Consider the following 20,895-nt stretch of genomic DNA (forward strand, 5'->3'; position numbering starts at 1 on the left):
GCAAGGTTTCCATTTGAGTATTCTAGGCACAGGTCATTCACAAAAAAGCCTTGTTTTGCAATGTGCACAGTACATGGATTTTCATGCACATCACTCAGTGGATACACGTAGCATATTCCATTCCTAACTGATTACAATACATACTTTTGTAATTCATTTACTGTTTTTCACCAGGGAGAAATCATCCTTTCCACCATACAGGCCAGAAATAGAACAAGAAAAAAGGACAGCAGGGAAGGGACAAGGGAACTGTGTCTTTCAGAATTACACAATCTAGTTTAAAATCTCCCTGCTTTTTAACTGATCATCTGGAAAATGAAATGGAGATTATTAACCTTTTGTAAAATTGTGACTATGTATCTGATACCTTCATTCTTGTTACTTCCAGTATCTGAGGGGGGCCTACAAGAAGGCTGGGGAGGGACTTCTCAGGCTCTCAGGTAGTGATAGGACCAGGGGGAGTGGAATGAAGCTGGAGGTGGGGAGATTCAGGCTGGAGGTGGGGACGAAGTTCTTCACCAGGAGAGTGGTGAAGCCCTGGAATGGGTTGTCCAGGGAGGTGGTTGAGGCCTTGTCCCTGGAGGTGTTTAAGCCCAGGCTGGATGAGGCTCTGGCCAGCCTGATCTAGTGTGGGGTGTCCCTGCCCATGGCAGCGGGGCTGGAACTAGCTGATCTTTGTGGTCCCTTCCAACCCTGACTGATACTATGATACTTTCATCACTCATTGACATAATGACTAACCAAGCCAGGATATCCCCTGGATCAAATCATTATCCCCAAAAGCCATCTGAAAAATGATAGTGCCATTGTGGTCCTTGTGGATAGTTTTGGTCAAAAGAGCTAGTGATCTCCAAACTGTTCCTGGCAGATGGGCAATCCCAGCTCATTGCTTTGTTAACCACTCCAGGAGAGAGTCCAAAGGAAAAAAACAGCGAGGAAAGCAATCACCTCCAGCAGGGCTCGGGGGTGGTCTGAAGTTGCAGGTGGCTCTGGGCTGAGGAGCGCTGACAAGGCACTGTGGGATAGACAGCACGGTGTCCTAGCCATGGAGCACCCAAACAGAAACCCTTTGTCTCCAAGCAGCATTGCAAGACAGTTGCAGGATAAAAAGCTAACAGTTATTTTCCTAATACCTGAGCCCATTATGCTTGCCATCATTGTTAGCTTGTGATTAACTGCAGGAGTTAACTGCTGAAGCTGCTTCTCAGGCTGGGCAGGAATTCACTTAACTGCTTTATTTAAAAGCTGCAGCTGTTACCTCGTGGAGATCATACTTTGTGAAGACAATATGCTCTCTGTGCTATGTGCCTGACACAATTTTCTGTCTCTATTTAACATCACTAGGTGGATTTTTCTCAAGCACAGTGCTGAGATGTGCAAAAAGCAGCAGCAGTGCCAAGGCAAGGTGAACACTAAGGCTGTGGCTTGTCTAGATCACAAACAAAATCTTATCCTGGAATGATACAAAGGCTTTGCAGGAGAATAGCTTTGTTGGATTCTAATTTTAAATTATTGTGGTCTGAAACCTGTCAGTGAGGCAATGTGGTGTTAGTCCCATGAGATCAGGTATTTCAGCTATCCTCCTCTCTCTCTCTTGAGAAGTATTCTCAATATGATCTATTCTTTTCAGTTCTAGGTATTCATGCCAGATATCACCCCATTCCAAACAGCATTGGAATAGGCTGCCCCAGAGAGGTGATGAGGCCACCACCCCAGAAGGGTTCAAAAAAATTGTAGACATGGCACTTTGGGACATAGTTTAATGGCCATGGTGGTGTTCACTACGATTCTATGATTCGCCTTGGATCCAGATATAACTCATGGAGGAGCTGAGAGGTGGAAAGTGTCCCTAGCAAAGATAAGTTTTCTGCTCATGGAAGAGGAGAAATAATAGGCTTCATTAGAACAACAAGTATCCTTGGAACTAATGGCAAACTTTCAGGCATAGAAGAAGACCTTTTTCAGGTCTGAAACAGAAACCACAAATTTCAGAACAAAGTCCAGGGAACCATGATCTGTTATGACATCTTAACCTGTAAGACATCTGAAAGAAAATCAGTCTTCTTCCTGTCTATAGCCACTTTGCTGTCTGTGACGCCTTCAGTAGAGTCATCCCTCTGTAGTGTCTGACTGGAAAGCCTCATCTCAGCACACAGACAAGTGTCACATAGCCTTTGTGTGTAAGACAACTGAGGCTTCTCTTTGTTTATTGTTTTGGTTTGGGTTTGGGGAGCAGTTTCCTTGTTTGTTTGCTTTATTTCATGCTGTATTTTAATAGGCTAATTGGTTTGTGTTTCTGTTGCTTTGTGTATGTCCTGAATCAAAGTGGTGACTGTCCCGGTCAGTGATTGCACCGAATGTTCTGGAGAGAGCTAAAGGCCTCTGTGGAGCAAAGGAAGGGCATGGGAGGTGAAGAATATTGAGGGGGGAAATAAAAGGTTGGCTTAAACAGGAAGAACATTTATGACATGGCAATGGAAGTTATTTAAGCAGAATTAGTCATTGTTGACTGAATAGTTTTGGGCATAAAAATTTAGATAAACTGGCCAATCTTAGACCTTTATCAGATTCAGAATCTGGTAGCACTGGAGATAAGATGTCTGTGGTGAGAAGAAAATTCTCCAACTGCCATTGATTGCATACCCACAAATTGCAAGTAACCAAAGCACTTTCCATTTCTTAATAGGCTGTATGCTGTTAATTATTTCAGATGCTTGCTGGGGACAATGAAGGTGGATTGGGATTGATGGCTCAGGAATGATGGGAAATTAGTCTTTTTACATTTTAAATTAATAAATATTAAAAATATTAACATTTTTATTAGTATTTATAAATGTTGACATTACTAGTATACAGTGCTTCTCAAGAGAAGATTTCAAATCAGAAAAGGGTAACTATTAGTATTAGTAGCAAGGGGCTAGGGAGTTAGTGTGCTGTTTCGCTTTGAGCAGGGTGCAGGGATGGCTTTTGCTACAGCTATTTATAGAGGATTTACACAACTGTAGTGTTTATTGTGTCTTTCAATAAAAAGCAGCTGCAGAAACACACAGCTGGCAAGCTTCAGTACCTGTGAGATACTGAAGACATTGTCCAGAAAGCGGATCCACAGGTACAAGAAGATTCACATTCTCTCTGCAACACTGTAAGTATTGATTTTCTAACAAAAGTCTGAACTAATTTTAAATGTTTATGATGTTTAGGTGCAAAATTCTCTTCCTCTGCCTGTTTAAAAACAGATCTTCATCCTCACATAAATCATCCGACTGCATTGTTCAAGTTCTTCAGCTAGGTCTTTGCTGCAGAGTTCTGCAGGCTGTAGTGCAGACACTGTTCATAGCAATTCCCTCATCTTTACACAGAAATGCTTCTTGAAGGTTGGCAGTGCTGTTGACCCTGGTTTGCTTGTGTTGCTATACACGTGGGCTAGAGGCTGTGTACTGTTTGCACTCTAGCTGACGTGGGACCTGCTTTCTCACGAGAAAGCAGTGGAATAAGTCACTCTGTGACCCACTTCAATCCTTTTTCAGACCCATCTTTGTCTGAGTGCATGGTGCCCCTCGCTTCTGCACACTAGCAGTGTAGGGTCTGTAGCATCATCTGTATACACATCATGTCAGAGAAGCAAAGAAGAAAGGATCAAAGATATGGCCATAAGCTGAACATCTGCTTCTGCCCATTATCTGCTTTCCTTGACATTTTCTTATCTCACATGCCTTTCATACTGCAGAACTTTCAAACCAATCCCTTCTGTCTTCCACTGCACTATCCTGTCCTGTGTGAAAAGAATGAATGCAATTTATATGTATCTAGAGATTAAGACCCCATGGAGAGGTTGCAAAGGGGATGTGACCACTGTTATAGCCAAAGGGCTAGAACAACACAGATGAAATTGCTGCCGAGATAAGAAAATGTGGTAAGCTTTACATCTCTGTTTTAAAGTGTTTGTATTTTTTGTTTAGGTTTCTCTATGAGATGAGTTGGAGCTTAGAACTTTAAGGGAGTCTCTTGTGAGAGGCCATGTAAAGGTTAGCAAAACTTGCTTTATTAAAAAAGAATGAAGAGGAAAAAAAAAAGATAAAAAGAGCCTGGAGATGCTTTGTCTGAAAAGAGCATGCTCAAACTGTGCCATGCCTTTTGATCTGGTAAGACAATGGCTTCTGTGCTCACTGACGCTATTTCAAATCCTGATTGTAAGATTTCATAGTGGGGCTCATCCAAGGGCCATCAGGATCACTTCCACAGTTTTCTCTGAGCCTTGGATTGGACTCTGTCCACATGTATCTAATTAAAACGGTCACTCAGACTCTTCAGATTATTTCCCTTTGATCATCTTGCAATGAGAGTTAGGATTTCTCAGGACAATATGATATGCACTGTCCATCAGCAACACTGAGTGGTGGATGCATAAAAAGCCACCGGCTCCAAACAGCTCATGCATCAGATTCTGCCATAACTTCACACTGTGTTCAATCCTATTGACATCAGTTCTGTGCTGGGTTCGGCCCTAGATTTTTCCCACAATGGGATCCCATTCTTCTACCATGAGAATATGTCTTGAACAAATTGCCATGTCACAAGCATTCAAAGGGCCATGATAAAACCTCCATCTCTACACGGGTCTCCCAATTACATCAAAGGAATTTCTGCATACAAAACAATGGGAAAATATGCCCCTAATTTAAGGTGAAATTATGCCGTTAAGGTATGGGCTAAAATAAGAGACAGCAAGGAAGCTGAACCACACTGGGGAGCACAGCCAAAACACTGTGCCTCAGAAAAAATGCAATCATTATTACTACAAGCTTTGGGTACAAATGGGGAGGAATTTGTGATGTGTCTTTTCAGGGAACATGCTATCTTTTTTCCTTTCTACAAGGCAGCCCTGCTGGAATGCAGGAAAAGAGAAGAAATTAATGCTTTAACGTGCTCTTTACCTCTCTTTTGACACTGGCAAAGACATGGGCACCTGGTCCCCAAGTCCCATATTTCAGCCATCCACAAAGACCATGAAAAGACAAAGGATGCTCTTACTCTCTGTTCCCTCCTCCACTGTGTGTGTACATCTGAAACTAACAGTTTAGCTTGAGGGGGGGAAAACATCCAAAGCTGGTTTGTCAGTGAATATTCTGATGACATTTAGGGCCATATTGAAAAAATAGCGTGCATGTATGTATGTTCCGTGCAAAAGTAGCCAAGATTACAGAAGTAAAGACAAACTATTATCTGTAAGAGTCTGAGACAGTAATTTAAGTACATATTGACAACAGTGCAAGCTTCCTAAACCAGAATAAAATTTGAATTGCAGCTTTCATCTGAGAATATCGTTAAAATACAGCTGAGAAGGAGCTTCTGCAGGGCCAAATATTTACTACCACTGCTTAACATTGTGTGCAAAGTAAAGGCAAAGGTGGCAGAATCAAATCCCCTGCCCAGCCTTTTATTTCTCTCTTCTTTTGTCTTAAAGACGTTGTCTACATATCAATAGCAGCTCCTTCAAACGTTCACCTATGTTAGCCTCACAAGTAGCACTGTGCCTGGAGCTACTACACTTTCAATAGGTTGAATTTTCTGGAGAAAGGATCACTATGGCCCACAAGATTTTATAACTGTTCATTGTAACAATTTGCTCATTGCTCTCCACAGAGCTATCAAAAATACAGTGATTTGGAAGAAGATTTGGGGTAAAAGACTCTAAATTGTGTCTGGGAGGATTTTAAGGAGTATTCAGTGGATTTGAGTAATTTATTATTGCATCTGACCTGGATTGGGGTATCCCAAGGTCATACATATAAAAAGTGATGTCTCTTTCCATGACTTGGGTTTTAATAAAAGCTCCTTGTATGCTTCATGACAGTTTTAACTTTTCACAAGACACTCACAAGTCAGAATCATCTTCTTCACGGGCCTGCTAATGGAAATCCCCTCATACAATTATTAGTCACTGTCTTACAATAGCTTCTTGTCTCTAAGTGCTTTGATGTTGCACACAAGAGCCGTGGATCAATTACATTCATTTTTCCCATTACTGGGCAAATATTTGGACATCTTCTGCTGAGTTGATTCAAGGCAGAACAAAACCAAAGGGGTTGCATACTGTGCAGACATTTCTAACCTTCAGAAGCTGAAGGTTTTGTGACCTGGGAGAATTAATAGATGTTTATTCTAGCAGGATAAATGGAAAAAGGCCATTTCTATTTTAGGGAGATAAATGAAAAGCAGGGAAGATGGGGTTTGTTATGACAAAATTGTTCACAAGCCGCATGCTGAAATGAGAAAAAACAGTTATGTATTTATACTATCATCCTCACAGAATGTTTGTCAGAAGAGAATCAAGTGGCCAAATGCATTAGTAATTGTTCTGTTTCCTCACTTATCAAACATTCCCACTAAAAGTAGTCTGCTATGGTTGTCTCCAGTGCAAAGATTCGAAATAACTTATCTTCTGCAGTGAAAGTCCAGAACTTTTTCATGAAGATGTGATTTCTTCCAACAAGGAGAACTCATGCAGCTATATCTTCTTGCCTGTTTTAAACACTAGCTTCAAGTCTTCAAAATGCATTTTGGAAGTATTTCACTTGCCAGGATTCTTCTACAGAGCAGAATAGGGCTCAAGCCTGTTGGCATGTCCAGCAGTGGCAATCTGAAGTGCTCACCGTGGTCAGGAATATCATAAAGCAAGAGCAAACAAACGGCATTCTCCAAACATGGTGCTGCAGTTATTCCCTGGCTGGTACTGCCCATCTAAACTTACTCAAGTTCACCACAAATACTTGGGAGCATTTAGGCTTAAATCAGGGATTCAATGAGAAGAGACTACTGCTCAGTTTGGCCATCAATTTCTCCATGAAATCTTTTTGTTGTTTTTTTTTTTTCAGCAGGCAAAACATATTCTCTTGAATCACTTTTTCCATAATCCAGAAAGGGATTTTGATGACTGTGGTACAGATAAACACTGTTCATTCAGCTGTACCACTGCTGGGGGTGACAGCAGATCAGCCACAGGGAAAGACAAAGCAGCAGCTTGTATGGGCTTCACTTTCCTTTCAGAGATCAGGAACAGCCAAATGATAGGGGTGGTGAATCCTTAGAAGTAGCCCTAAAAGGTAACTCCTCCCCAGGAAGACTGTGTGCTAGCCTGTGAAGTGAATGACATTTCTTTTTGTCTAAAAGCTCCAGAAATTATTAAATTGCTGTCATTATTATCCAAATAGGTAACAGATTTAGAGCCATTCAATGGATAAAGTATTTCGTGTTCATTGCAAAAAACATGCTTATGATTTTCTTTCTCCTGGAGTGAGTTTCATTACTTTTTTTTCAAGCCTTTCTGAAATAATTAGAGCTTCTTACTATTTCCATTTACTGAAAAGCCGATGCTCAGCCAGAAAACCTTCTTTGAAAAGTGGGAGCATTTCAATCAATCTGTAAGCTATTTCACTAGTGTGGTGTGTTTGGAACAGAAAATAAATCCAGTTTGAACCCTGAAAAAGAAAATAACTAAAAACTTACACATGCAATTGTGTTCAAGTCCTTAAAAGGCTTTGGTGCAGATTTTCCTATCTGTCATTTCTAAGAGAGTATCTTATGTCACAAATGTCAGTGTGTTTAAACAGGAGAAGATACAGTTTAACACGGTTATCTGCTCTGACTACCAGGAAGGGCATAAATCATGGTTATCTGAAGGCTTGATACTGTTCCATTTGTGTAAATCTGAGTCAGGAGAAATACCACTGTAATCAATGGACTGTACAATGGTACAGATAGCAGAACAAGAGTGCCCCAAATGTGCTGTGTGTTGCATATTTTATCCTCCTTTCCCCATTTCCCTGGCTGGACCTCTTTTTATTTATTTCATAAAGTGAAGGACTGCAAAGAGCTACCACTGGAATCAGCCTTATCAAAAGGAGCCACCCTCGAATCAATGTCTCTTTCATTAAGCATTTTCTTGAAACTCCCCAGCAGGGCTTGAACTGAGGACAAGAGAAGCCAATGCATTATTGCAGTAACCTTACTGCCATTTGTAGTTTCAAATGCATTATTTAATTCTTATTTGAAATGGCCTTGCAGCATGTACAACGTCAAAAAATAGGATGACATTTACTGTCTCTTTCCATTTATGGCTCAGGCACTTTTTTGGAGGCATTATCATTCATCATAGTGTCATCTCATTGTTATTATTTTGCCTGCTGGGTAGAGACATTTAAGTTAAAAGTGAAAGTACCAATTGTGCTCATTATAATTGTATGTTTGCAGTATAATGAAGAAAATAGATGTGGTTTGGCACAAATGCTGCGAGGTGCTGAGAACATCCTGCCAGATGTGCAAGCTCTGTTCCCATCCAGGGTGACGGAAAGCTAACGTGCCTCATCTTTGTCAGGATCAAACCGCTGATGATTAAACAATTCTAGCAAATATGATCTCATTTTCAGTTGTCTGGGAGGCTACGAAACAACATGAAGGAAGTTCAGATATGGTAGCAGAATACAAAGCACTTACACACCCAGCGTGGTGCTTGAAATGTGTTCCTTTATAATCCTATATTTCCCAGACAAACACTTGTAAACATTGAAGTAAAACAAAACACATTGCCTTCTTATGAAAAAAATGCCTCAGAAACCACAGAACTAACAACACCAGGGAAGGACAATCCCCTGAAGGGCCTAAATCTTGTTTCCAAAACTTGGGCTTAGTTAACTGTGTTTGAGCAGAAATTTTTAATGACAAAGCATGGAAAATGCTCTTTTTAAAGACATATCGAGGTCAAATACACCCTGAACAGATTCTGAAGTGATACCTCATGACTTGAACATGTTTACTGATTACAGAGGACGTTTCAATGGTCAGGGTGGGAAATGGGACTCAGAAACCCTGGATCTGGTTTCCGGCTTGGCTGCAGGTTTTTCTGCACACTCAAGAGCAAATCACTTTTCCTGTCCTGTGTCATGGTCTTACAGCTCAAGAAAATGAATTACATTCTACTTTCTTGTAGCCAGAAGCAATACATGTGGGAGAACTTACCTGCCATTCCTGTCCCCACCCACAGAACAGTCAGAGCTAAATGGATGCTGAGGTAATAGATGTTGGTAATACTAAACTATTTACACAGTAAAGCAAAAATCATCATTGAAAATCCACTGTGGTCAGTTGTTTTGTTCCTTGAATTACATTTGTTTTGAAGGTAGAGAGAAAATTATTGAAGATTTTTATTCAAAGCTTGCAAAAGGCTTCTCCTTTAGGAGTCTCTCTCATGTTTCTCTTGCCCAGGTTGTGCCCTGTCACCCAGTCAAAAGTGGAAAACTATCACATACGTGAACATCCCTGGAAATGAGGAGAACTATACAGACCAAACTCCTACTTCATGGGGTGAAGACCTAAGAAATATGACACAGGCCATGACCAATGTCTCTTGAACGGTGTTCTATGTCTGGCAGCAAGTTCAGTTAAGTTAAGGCTCATCCTGTAGCCTGACTGACTAAGCTATTGTCTACTTCCCATCTTCCAATACATCTTAAGTACTTTCTGAGCTGGAGACAGCATGGAAACAATCACTTATTAATCCTCAACAAAGCACCTGAGCTTCATGATTTGTCTAATCCAGTAATCCCAGCGGGGGGAGAAAAAATATGGACAAACCCATTTGTCCTTCACATCTCAAAGCAAGGAGCTCCACAATTCGATAATGTGCTGAACAAAAATGAAATAGCTTTCTCTTTCTGTATTCTCTTGTTGTCTAACAAGATGGCCCTTAGTTCCCATACTGGTGCAGAAGTTTTATATTGTCCTAATTTTTGGTGTTTTCACCTTTTCAGTCATCACATTATCTTTTTTGACTTCATTATGGAATATTCATCCAATTATTCTCAGGCACGTTATCTATTTCTTTCATATTATAGAATCAAAGAATCATAGAATCACCAAGGTTGGAAAAGACCTCAGAGATCATCGAGTCCAACCTGTCACCCAACACCTCATGACTAAACCATGGCACCAAGTGCCACATCCAATCCCCTCTTGAAAACCTCCAGGGATGGTGACTCCACCACCTCCCTGGGCAGCACAACCCAATGGCCAATTTCTCTTTCTGGGAAGAACTTCCTAACACCCAGCCTAAACCTCCCCTGACATAGCTTGAGACTGTGTCCTCTTGTTCTGGTGCTGGGTGCCTGGCAGAAGAGACCAACCCCCACCTGGCTACAACCTCCCTTCAGGGAGTTGTAGAGAGCAAGAAGGTCTCCCCTGAGCCTCCTCTTCTCCAGGCTGAGCAACTCCAGCTCCCTCAGCCTCTCCTCACAGGGCTGTGCTTCAAACCCCTCCCCAGCTTTGTTGCCCTTCTCTGGACACCTTCCAGCATCTCAACATCTTTCCTAAACTGATAAGCCCAGAACTGGACCCAAGACTGAAGGTGTGGCCTAACCAGTGCTGAGTACAGGGCACAATGACTTCCCTGTTCCTGCTGGCCACACTGTTCCTGATGTAGGCCAGGATGCCATTGGCCTTCTGGCCAGCTGGGCACACTGCTGGCTCATGTTCAGCTGGCTGTCAACCAGTACCCCCAGGTCCCTTTCTGCCTGCCTTACACAGGTGTTGATTTGATCAATCACAATGAAAGCTGATTGACTGATGATTTAATATTTTAATTCTTCCAGTTCTCCTGTGTGAGTACAATCTGTTTTTACTGTTTTGTTGTGAGTACTGATTTGTTCTAAGATCTCTGACACTTCAGTCTGGAAGTTTGCACAGACTCCCACCTCATTTACAGCATGAACCAGAGCAAATAATTCATTTAACTGTTCCATAATGTCTTTATCTTCCTTTGCTGCTTCTTCTCATCAAGCTAACTGTCCAACTGCGCTGCTTCTGATGTATACCCAAAAGGCTTTACTGCTAGCTCTCAGTACTTCGACAAGTTGCTTCCACTAATATTTTTGGCTTGCTTTACTGTGGTTTAACATTTATTTTGATGAGGATTATACTCTCCCTGTGTTTTCCTTCTATGAACACGGCTTCCATATTCTGGCAGATCTTTTTATTTTGAATGGTGCCTATGACGCTGCTGTTTAGCCATACCAGCTGCTCCTGGCTGTGGCTCATTTTGAGCCCATTTTTATCAATGCTGTTGTGGACTGCCATGCATTTATTCTTTTAAAAATATGCATGTCACTTGCAAATCTGACACTCTAACTTTTGTCATGGATCAAATTGACCCTGCTTCAGTTATTCATACCATGCTGCAATCATGCCAGCTTCAAAACGTGCAAGTGCTGACTGGATTAAAGTATGATGGGGCTTGAAGTTCAGATTGCAACATGCGAGGCTTCCTGTTCCACTTGCTGCTTCTGGGTTCCAGCTTCTTGGATGTGGTCTCTTTTTCCACAGGCATGGTGGCAAGGCATGTAGGAGTCAGGTAGAGCTCCTGGTTTTGGCTTTCTGTTTTATTCTGGGTTTTCCCTGTATTTCACTGCCTGCTTCTGCAAATGGCTAAGCTAAAGTAATCATGCATCATATTATCAGACAGGCATTGTGTTATAGAGTATTAGATTAATTAGATTATTAGCTAAGGTAATTACATATTGTGCTTAGGATAGCTCATGTTATATTAAACTCATATCTCTTTATCTCAACCCTGAGTTTTGTGTGCTACTCTTCCCCTCACTTTTGTGTTGGGGGAGCAGGCAGCTTGGGCATTGGACTAAACCATTGTATTTTTATTTCCAATTCTCCTTTAAAGAGCTTTCTCATTTTTCTGTAATTGCTCAACTATTTTCCACAAGTATCTCAATGGAGATTTGTAAGTTGCTAGAGTACACAAAAATCTCTGAATTGCTTTTTAAATGTTCGGTAAGTGTAGCAGTCAGAGAACAGCACAAAACAGTGAAAGGGCTTAAGAGAAAGCTGTCATGGAAAACCTCTGTCTGATTCACAAACTAACTCAGAGGTTAATGTTCCATCAGTGTTTGTTTTATAAATCTTATGGATGTGCATTAACATCATCCATAGCATCTCTGGGGTGGATTGGGCACACGTAGAACCCAACTTTAGTTATTCACAGACCAGAATGATGAGTATGATGTAAAAGAGTGGTGGTGGTGGTGGTTCATGGAAGCACAGTAATGGAGATTTCTCTTACATTAAATCCTACTAAACAATTTGTGATCAAGGTATTATACTGAATTCTTGGTGATCTACAAAAGGAATTAAAATTACCTTCATGAAAACCTCTAAGCATAATTAGATTCTGATGCCTGGCTAAATGGGAACAGTTTGGTTCCATATATTTCACCTTCATGCAAGATACAATGGGGTAAACCTCCCTCAGCAAATCTCTGTGTGAAGGCCAGAAATTAAGCTACAATAGGTCCTAACTGCAGCTTCAGCCTTTGTGCAGAGCCTTAAGAAAGTCTCACAGAGTCTGTGCTCTCTTAGCAAGTTGTATGTGGATCTTCTTAAAGTACTAAATGGAAATACAGCACAATGTAAGGGGTACATATTCCTGATGCAGCCACTAAAAAGAATGCAGTACAAAGAATGTTGTGTTTGCATAAAACTTGAGCCTTACCTGTTAAATATCCCTTGACCCTTTGCAACAATATGGCCATGCTTGTGCCATGCCAGATTTCTTTAATCTCTGTAAATGTAAACAACTGTTTCTGAAGCTACTTTTCTGTCTTTCTATCTGCTTTAAATAACAAGTGTATCTCTATTTATTTATTTCTACAGGTCATAGTACATGTATTTCACAAACAAGAGAATTTTTGTAGATGATGTACCACATACATACCTATGCAAGTGTATACAAACATATTTTTAAGGTTGCTTATGTGTACATTTTCTATATGCATAATCATGCAAAATGGATGCTTTCCTTTTTCCAGGGAGCAAGATGGCAAGGGGGAAGGAGGGTTTAACCAGTTCTTTATATTCCACGTTGAGATTTGAATCCTGTAAGAAAGCCTGGGATGGACAAAACAAAATGAGAAGGCTGGAGAGACAGAGGTCATTGTAAATGACAAATAAGAATACAATTCTCTTCTGTCTGTTCAGAAATTCTGCACTCTGATGTGAGATTTGGGGGTGGGGGGGTGGGGAGGTGTATGAAAGCTTCAACAGAATGTAACTCTGAAATACATCTCACAACTCAGATGCTGTATTATGGACTTCATCTGTTTATTTTAAACTAAAATTTAATTATTTTTATTATTATTAAAACATTGCTTGGGAGAGGAAAAGTAAAATAGAGGTTTCATCAGAGATTTTGTAATAAGCCTGGTTCTGAACTCCGTGAAGCAAAGTGCGTAGCCCGCAGCAGTTGGCCCAGAAATCACTGCTCTGAAATTATTTGGGGAAAGTTGACATTATCCTCCCACATCTGCCAGAGCTAATAGGGTTTGCTGTGATCAAAAATTGCTTTAAACTGCTCAGTGTATTTCTGCTTTTCTTTCTCACAATAATATTGAACCAACCTTTTGTTACTACAGAATAAATCAAAAGCCATGAAACAGTAAAGACAGGAGGCTTGTATGTTTAGCCAGAGCCACGCTGTGTCATTTTATCATACAAACGATGTCAGCTGATGGCAGCATGAGTAATCTAAGCTTCAAACAATATCATTCTGCAGATAAATCAATGAATACAGACAGAAACAAGCCAAGTCTATTTTAGACAGCCTAATGATCAGTAGTGTTTTTTCTAATAGCTTGTCAGACTTCAGGCTGTCAAACCTGAAGATTTAGGGACACTGATTCACTGGAGATTTTCTGATTGCATTCCCGCTGAGCTATCTACAAATCACAGTAGGAGACTCCTAGGAAAAGGGGAGAAAATGGATCGCCTTCAGGCCTTTATGAGGCACAGGTTATTGTCATGCCTCAACTAAATCCTCATTACTCTGATTAACAATGCAAGCCTGTCACTACTCATGCATAACAGTGAAAAACTTTGCAGTAATGGCTATGAAATTCTGCAGCTTCTGCTCAGGCCTTCACACGTGCCTTACTGGGGCTTTGTCTGCCCTGCATGCCATTCACTTAGCTTCTGTTTCCAAAATAATGTTGCCAGGGTGAGCTCCATTTGCAATTCAGACCAGGTATGAACATACTCAGTGGGATCAATTGACTCACAAGATGAGCTGCAGGATTTAAAACATATTGAGAATTCACTGGCTCTGCATATCAGGTTTCTTGCTGCTTCATTATATTAACTTTCCTCTTAAAATCAAAGGTCTATGGTAGGTTGCTCTTCAGATTTATGTATGCAAAAGGATGTCATTATGGATATGTGTGTGTATATATATATATAGTATATTACCTATCTCAGAATTTTGTCACTGTTTAGCTGTTAAATATCTCTGAGGTATAATGGAAACAATACTTCAGGCAGGTGTCTGCAACAGCATATGCACATCTAGCTGGACAGTTTAGTGAGAGGTATAACATTGCTTTCATTTGAGGGAAACCAAAATTAAAATAGAAGGAAGGTGTTATTTCTAGAGGAAATTCACATTTTAAGATGCATGCTTCAATTCAGGAGATGCTTTATTAATATCCCACAACATTTGTCCTCTCCTCTTCTGTTATGTCTGTGGTCTAATCCTTCTGTCATTAAAACTGACTGCAAAATTCTCTGATGAAGTCCTGCTACCACTTGGATTAGCAGCAAAGTTCCCTGCTGGGGAGACAGGGTTCTGGTGTCCAGGGCACATGGGCAGAACATGGTAGAGATAAGGGAGAAGAGATTGTGTCCTGACAAAAAATCAGCAATGGTCAGGGTATGAAAGCAGGCCCAGGAATTGTTTCAGACATGTACAGTCAAAATGAATGTCATCATTACTGGTTTAAGGTGGAAACATGTTCCTCCACCTCTGCCTGGTGGTGGTGCTAACTGCCGATGCTGAGCACATTGCAGGGTTAACCCATGCTGACTCTGTGCTGGCATAACACACTTCTTACCCCTCACCTCCACACCAATATACTTTAAACAAAGTGTTAGAGTGGTCAGCAATGAAGCCTGTGACATTAAATTCTTCATTATGCTCTAGTAGAAAAAAAATATCAATACTTAAAACTCTGTACCTTTCCCCTCAGCCCCTGTTTTAAAGGACTGACCTGAGGAACTGATGAGTGCTTTTTTGCCAGATGCCCTGAAAGAGGGGTTTGTCTTGGAGGAGCAGAAAGTGGTGCCACTTCTGTGGATATGTGCACAGTCTTTCCTTCAGCCTTTCAGCCAGTGCATTTCTTTGGCCTCTTGGATTTGGACTCTATGAAGTGATCAGTTGAAAAGGAAAGGACATTTGATTCACTTCGTTTAAAACAAAACTTCAAATTAAAGCATAAGAAAACAAAACATGGTAATGATCTGCTTTAAAAATACAGAGCTGTTATTCTGCCAGAAGCAGCATGCTGGTTTCATTAAACTTTCTCTGGAAACTCCCTGGGCAGCCCAGCCAGCTGGCAGCCCTCTGCTCCCTTCCCAATGCGCTCAAAGCCCGCGGTGCCTGGTGCTCGGTGCAGCACAGGGCTGTCTGGCCAGCTGGCAGGGAGAAGGACTGAGGGACAGGAAGGCAGCACCCACACACACCATCCTGTTTTGCCAGGTATTCGGAAATGTTGATGTTTCATTCCAGCACAGAACAAAATGCAATATTGAAAGGCTGGAATTTCCCACAAAACAGGCATTTCCTTTTCTGGCCAGCTCTAGCACACACACACACACACACATTTGCAGAATTATTAACTGCTATGTAATGGCACCAGACTATATGCCCACTTCCACCATGTGGTATAGAGGGAATCCAGGCCTCAAAAATTCTCTGTTAGAGCAGCCACCAAAGAACCACAGAGCTTGGAAAGCAGCACGGTGGCATAATTCCTTCTTCAGGGAGCAGCCTGGAGCTTTGTGCAATGCTATGGCATGAAGCATCTGCTGTGGAAGCAGGAGAACACTACTGTGCTCGAGGACCTTACAGAGCTACTTCACACAGTAGCTTACAGAAGTGCAGAAAAGGGATCAGCAGTGACTCCACTGCCTTAGGGTTCCTTCTGTTTTGGTTGGGTTTTTGTTTGTTTTTTGTTTATTTGTGGGTTTTTTTGCAGCGGCAGTTACTTGCAAAACGACAAACGCTATCAGAAAGACTGTCTTCCATCAGACAAGCTAAGTGTACTGACCCTCGGAGCTAGCCCACGGGGGAGAACAACAGTTAGAGGGAGATCGCAGAGGAAGATAGGCCTACTTAAGTAGCAATTCATTGTGAACCACTTTTCTAAGCTGTTGACAGAAGCATTAAGTGTGAGAGAGGAAGGGGACTTATCTTCTTGGCCAAGCAGAACCCTAATGACTCCATAATGACTGCTAAATAATGTCACAAATAATGTCCATATACAGCTCTACTATGTCCTAAAAAGGGAAGAAAACACAAAGGGCATTTGCAGTCCTAACATACCCAATAGCTCCTTAGGCTAATTCTGTCAAATGACTGTGGATATGTAGCAGGAGTTATTGCCTGGAAGGGAATTCACTTCATCTAGAGACATTTACTCACGTGAAATAAAATTGCTCAGCTCTTGACAGAGCCATCAGCAAATGCCATATCTGCAGCAGCTTGTGCACATCCAGCAGGCTCTCCTCGGGACAGGGACATACGTGGTTTCACAAATCTGCTGTGTTAGGCTCTTCAGAAGCATTTTATCTTTGACCAGAGGGGACTACAAAAGCAGGGTGATTAATGAACACAGCACCACTTCATGTGAAAGTTTGAAGACCATTTTTCAGACAGATGGCTATTGTAATGGCTGGTGGCTTACACAATGGGCTTTTTAAACGCTTGAAAATATGAATTCCCTCTTTATCAGTATTAATTTATTTATTTATTACAGATGCTGAGAGTCTGAAAATAGGTCAGCCTTTGAAAAGACAGCTTAACAGTACGCTACGCATGCAACAGGCTAAGGAGAGGATTTTATTTAAGCAGAAAAAAAATATTTTTGGCTTAATATTGCAAAGCTTTCCCAGTGTTCCTTTTGCTAAAATACTTCTTTAGACACAGGACGGATTCTGGCCAGTACAAACATTGCTGCATCTGGAATATTCAGCAAGTTAATTGGTAAAAAAGATAGAATAATGGGTGAAGGGTCTGTCATTTAACTGCTACCACCAGCTCAGGAGACTCGCTGCAATTATAAATAATACAAATTAGGGAAACACAAAGATCCAGATTTCCACTTACTGTGTGGAGAAAGAGCCAAATTCTGGATTTTGGGATTAAATTATAATGTGCAAGCCAGTAAAGCAAGAATGAAGAGCACCTCCAGAAACTGCACTTTGATGAAAACAGTGTGATTTCAACCAGCAGCTAGTGCATGCTTAATTTTAGCCATATGTATTAAATACGCTGCCTTTAAAAATCTAGCTGATGAACTATGCTGGTTCTCTTTTGTACATTTTCAGACCATCATCTGTCCTACCCTCTTTTAGACTCATACAGGAAAAGAATCAGAATTATAGAATCACAGAAACATTCAGGTTGGAAAAGACCCTCAGGATCACCAAGCCCAACCAATAACCCTGCTCTACAAGGTTCACCCCTAAACCATATCCCCAAGCACCACATCCAAACGACCTTTAAACACATCCAGGGCTGGTGATTCCACCACCTCCCTGAGCAGCACATTCCAATGCCTGACCACTCTGGCTGGGAAAATGTTTTTTCTAATGTCCAGTGTAAACCTACCCAGTCATAGCTTCAGGCCATTCCCTCTTGTTCTATCACTAATTACCTGTGAGAAGAGACCAGCTCCAGCCTCTCCACAACCTCCTTTCAGGTAGTTGTAGAGAGCCAGGAGGTCTCCCCTCAGCCTCCTCTGTTTCACACTAACTATCCCCAGCTCCTTCAGTCACTCCTTATCAGATTTATTCTCCAGGCCCTTCACAGCTTCCTTGCCCTCCTCTGCCCTGGCAGCAGCACCTCTCTCTTGTATTGAGGTACCCAAAACTGGACACAGTACTCAAGGTGTGGCCTCACCAGAGCTGACTACAAGAGGACAATCATCTCCCTACTCCTGCTGACCACAGTGTTTCTCATACAAGCCAGGATGTCATTGGCTTTCTTGGCCACCTGGGCACACTGCTGGCTCATATTCAGCTGCTTGTCAATTAGAACCCCCAGGTCCCTTTCTGATAGACAACTTTCCAGCCACACTTCCCCAAGCCTGTAGCATTGCTTGGGGTTGTTGTGCTGTAAGTGCAGGACCTGGCACGTGGCCTTGTTGAAGCTCATCCCATTAATGTTGGCCCATGGATCCAAGTCCCTCTGCAGAGCCTCCATACCCTGGTGCAGATCAACACTCCCACCTAACTTGCTGTTGTGTGCAAACTTACTGATGTCACACTCCATGTCCTTATCAAGATCATCATTAAAGATGTTAAACAGAAGTGGTCCCAACACTGAGCCCTGAGTACCACCACTTGTGTCTGGCCAACAGATGGATTAAACTCCATTGACCACCACTCTTTGGGCTTATCCATCCAGCCAGTGCTTTATCCAGCAGAGTGTGTGCTCATCCAAGCCATGGGCAGCCAGCTTGTCCATGAGAATTCTGTGGGGAACAGTGTCAAAGGCTTTTTGAAAGTTTAGGTAGACAATACCCACAGCCTTTCCCTCATCCAATAGTTGGGTCATGCTGTCATAGAAGGAGATCAGATTGGTCAGGCAGGACCTGCCCTTCATAACCCCATGCTGACTGGGCCTGATCCCCTGGTTGTTCTCTCTATGGCATGTAATGGTGCTTGAGATGATTTGCTCCACGATCTTCCCTGCTAGCAAGGTCAGACTGACAGGTCTATAGTTTCCCATATCCTCCTTTCTGCCATTCTTATAGATGGGTGTTACATTTGCTACTCTCCAGTCCATTGGGACCTCCCCAGTCAGAGAAATAATGGAAAGTGGCTTGGCAAGCACATCTGAGAACTCTTCAGCACCCTTGGGTGTAGCCCATCTGGCCCCATAAATTTGTGTGCATCTAAGTGGTGTAGCAGATCACTGACCACTGCCTCATTTATTATGATGACCTCATTCTGATTCCCCTCCCTGACTCCTAGTTCATGAGGCTTGGTGCCCAGGGAACGGCTGCATCCAGTGCTAAAGACCAAAGCAAAGTAGGCATTGAGCACCTCAGCTTTGTCCTCATGCTTAGTCACCATGTTTCCCTCTGCATCCAATAAAGGATGGAGATTTTCCCCCAGACCTCCTTTTGTTGTTAATGAATTCATTTTTTGTTATCCTTAATGGCTGTAGCTAGGTTGAGCCCTAGCTGTGCTTTCGCTCTCCTAACTTTCTCCCTGCATAGCTTTAGTATTCTTTATAGTTCTGATGAGAAACCTGTCCACTCTTCCAAAGGCCATAGACTCTCCTTGTGTTCTTGAGGTCCAGCCAGGCCAGATGCCTTCCCTGCTGACTCATTTTTCAGCACACAGGGACAGCTGCTCCTGTGCCTTTAAGACTTCCCTCTGAAGTATGTCCAGCCTTCTTGGACTCCTATATCCTTCAGGGTGGCCTCCCAAGGGACTTCGTCAATCAGTCTCTCTGGAAGCCCAAGGGGGCAGTTTTACTAACCCCTCTCCTTGTTGCCCCAAGAATAGAGAACTCAATCACTTCATGATGGCTGTGTCCTAGATGGCCTCCGACCTTCACCTGTTCATCTCTAATACAAGTAGAAGCACAGGTGTGAAAATTCACAAATCAAAGTATTATCTTAAATTAGATGGGAATTCTATTATTAAGGGAAGAAGGGGGTTTGCTCTGTAGCAGTCAAAAATCTGCCCTGTGCTGGCATTTTATAGACTTGATAGTAAGCATTGATTCCAAAACCAGGGAGAGATACAGGAGGCTAGTGCAAGGGGGCAGACCTGCCTGCAGGAGCTACCTTTCCTGAGTTTCCAGAGCCAGGGCTAATTGCCACCCACCTCAGAAATGCATAATGACAGTGCCAGACACTGCTCCAGGTTATAACATAAAGCTAATAGCTTTACAGAAGCACTAGTTAAAAGGAGCACAGGCATATCTACTCAGCTCTTTGCAAATATCACAGCAATCTGAGGGAGTGCAAATCACTCTTGATGGAATGAATGTTCATGTAGGCTTCTTTGTAGCACCCAGTAGCTTCCTTTCTTTCCCTGTGCAATGGAGACAGAGAAGAAAAACAAAAGTGAGCAGAAGATGCCAAGAGAAGAAGCCGAGTTTGGTGCAGAATACAAGTCCCAAAGGGCAATAGGGAATGAGGAAAGGCTCTGTATTCCTCCAGTGGAAAATATTAGGGTATGTACACAGTCTGAAATTTCCTTATTAGACAAGCAGTAGCCATTACTTCTTTCCTAACCTCATTTTTTCCATTAAAAATAAAATAAAATTGGCCATCTGATGTGATTCAGCTCCTGAAATGGCTTTTCTAGAGGTAAGGCTTCCTGTCTGAGGTACCGTTTCAGGCGGGCTGGATTTCCTGGCTGAGATTTTCAGTCACCTAGGGAACCTGCATGTTCACATGTGGACCATGAATTTAGGCAGGAACTCTCATCTGAACCCCATGAACGAATGTGAAATATTCCCTTCTTTAAATCAGTCTTTTTCCCTCCTGACTGTTGTTTTTATTTCTGGTTTTCTCCTATAGCTACCAGCGTCTTCTGTATCACTGACTTTGATGATACAAAGGAGTGATAATGGTGAGAGACAGAGCATCTGGAAACAGTGTGCCCTGTCTGGCCATTTGCTTCATGTAGAAAAGCTGAAACAACTCTCCTGTTCCCAACATGATTTATAAAATGGGAATTCACAGCAGTGTTCCCTTCCCAGCACTGAGGCTGTATCTTCCGAGCTCCACTCAAGAATATGAACACAACTACAGGAACGCCCTC

Source organism: Dryobates pubescens, chromosome 2, assembly GCF_014839835.1.
Source record: "Dryobates pubescens isolate bDryPub1 chromosome 2, bDryPub1.pri, whole genome shotgun sequence".
In the NCBI taxonomy this organism is placed as follows: Eukaryota; Metazoa; Chordata; class Aves; order Piciformes; family Picidae; genus Dryobates; species Dryobates pubescens.